Source organism: Palaemon carinicauda, chromosome 28, assembly GCF_036898095.1.
Source record: "Palaemon carinicauda isolate YSFRI2023 chromosome 28, ASM3689809v2, whole genome shotgun sequence".
NCBI lineage: Eukaryota > Metazoa > Arthropoda > Malacostraca > Decapoda > Palaemonidae > Palaemon > Palaemon carinicauda.
The window spans coordinates 85,396,374-85,398,873 of record NC_090752.1 but is presented as its reverse complement, the minus strand read 5'-3'; positions in this window follow the sequence as shown (position 1 = coordinate 85,398,873).

Sequence of the window (2,500 nt, the reverse complement as noted above, 5' to 3'; positions counted from 1 at the left end):
ATAGTAAACAAATGAAGAGGGGAAACCTTTGATTTGCGTAAACAAAAAGAAATGGACACCTCCAACCGCGTGGGTAATCTCCGCTGGCTCTATACAAACTATCATCACCACTAATAATGACCCCAGGCGAGTAACACCGACACTCTTTATTGTAAATAAACCCGATTTGCCCTTCAGGACTAACTCAAGCGGGGAAGAGATTAATCAGCAGATGTGGTGGACGATGTGGTAACGTCCTTGACTGGTGAAACGCCAAACTAAGGTTCAAGTTCTGCTCAAATTCGTTAGTTCCTTTGGTCGCTGCAATCTCAACATCCTTGTGAACTAAGGATGGGGGGTTTGGGGGAGCCTATATGTCTATCTGCTGGGTCAACATATATATATATATATATATATATACATATATGTATATATATATATATACATATATGTATATATATATATATATACATATATATATATATATATATATATAATATACACACTGTATAGGTAAATGCTGATTTTTTTTCTTTAAAATGCTCTCGTTCTTTTGTCACAGACAGCTCTGAGCAAGAGGAATTCATAACTCCAGTCCTTATCTCTTACTTGGAAGGACTTAGGCTGATAATATTTCTCCTGGGCCCAGCTTTCTCTTCAGGGTAAAAAATAGAAGGCGATAAAACTTTGTATCCTAAGAAGCGAGCGAGCTGAGGCCAGCTTTAAACGGGATTACTTTTACGACATTTGGCAAATTTCGAGATAACTTCAGTTTGTTTTTCGTATGGAAACGATAGGCTTTGTGTCTAAAATAAGTTCCCTGTTCGTTCGAATAATGAAAAAATATTTTTTCAACTTGGTTCTGTATTTGATTTAAAAGTGAAATATTCCTGTTGCTGTATTGAATCAGTTTACTGTTTGTTTAGAAATAGTGTTTAATGCCAGTGACTCGGTTTCCGTGGTCGATTAGAAATACTGTAGTAATGTTGGTGACGCGAACCATTTTCCTGTTTGTTCAATATTAGAAGCATCAAGGAAGTGAGTTTGTTTTCTGCTCATTCAGAAATAGAAACCAATACTGTAGTGAGTCGGTTCCCTGTTGGCATAAAATATAGAAATATCGCTAAAAGGTCATTTCTGTCCGAACAAAATTGAAACATTTCAAACTCTTTCTGTCTCTTCGAAAACAGAGTATGTGCAGCACAAGTCCCTATGAGTTTCTTTTTTTCTTTCCAAACGAAAATAAAAATAATGACAAAGATCACAAATGTTCTAGCAAAACTAGAAATATTCCCACAGTAAGGCTGCTGTCTGTCTTTCTAGCAGAATTTATGTAAGCCGGATTAGTACATCGTGTAACGACACGGAATGAGTGACCTTTGAGAAACCAAAAGTCAGTCTTTACTTGGATATCATTTCGAACGTTATTCAAAGCATTATTACTGTTATTATTAGTATCGTTGTTGATAATGTTGCTATAAGACAAACTGGAACCCTAGCGAAAAGGAGAAGGCCTACAGCTCAATGGTCCTAACAGAGAAATAAACTATCAAAAGTGAAAAATAATATAAAAAAACAATGTTAAATAGATATCATGAAAATGAAAAATTAATAACCTAATGAAAAAGTTTTTATAGCTTTTTACAGTTTGGTGGACTTATAAGATTGAATATATGTTATCTTCATTGCTTTTATAAAATGAATACCAATTCCTGAGTTTCATTCGCATCTTTAGCCTTTCATATTGAATAAAATTTGAAAATGCATGTGCATCCTGAGAGAGAGAGAGAGAGAGAGAGAGAGAGAGAGAGTGAGAGAGAGAGAGAGAGAGAGAGAGAGAGAGAGAGGGGGGGGATGCAATTAATTTCCAACTTGTTCTAGTCTGAAGATTAATATTCCAGGTTTTCATTCTGAAAAATCTGAAAAATTTACGAATTAATTACGTAAACGTCAAGAAAAGAAATTGGTGACAGAAACCCGACGATGATAATGTTAGTTTCAATTAATCTCCTCCTACGCCTATTGACGCAAAGGGCCTCCCAAGTTTCAATTGCATCAATAAAATATGTAATGATATAAAATTATCCCATCGAGGAGAAACCTCTTATATTTATTTCTTAATATATTTGCATAAAAAAGCTCAAGTATAAACACGGTCTAAATGATAAAAAAATAATACGAACGATCTATTATCTCTGCATTATTGGTTCTTATCGATCTTTCATTATTTTCTTTCTTACATAGATTGTCTCCGCCTCAAAATTATAAAGAAAACTACAATCTTTTTTAGATGTTTTACTAATTTTTGTTTATTTATTGAAGATATTTTGGTCAGTTAAGTCATTGTGAATGCAGCAACAAAAAGTCATTGTGAATGCAATGACAAAAATGTCACCGTGAAAGCAGAGACAAAACAGTGTCTTGTGAATGCAGGGACAAAAAAAGTTTTTGTGAATGCAGTAACAACATATGCATTGTGTATGCGACGACCAAAAATTCCTAGTGAATGCAGCGACAATAA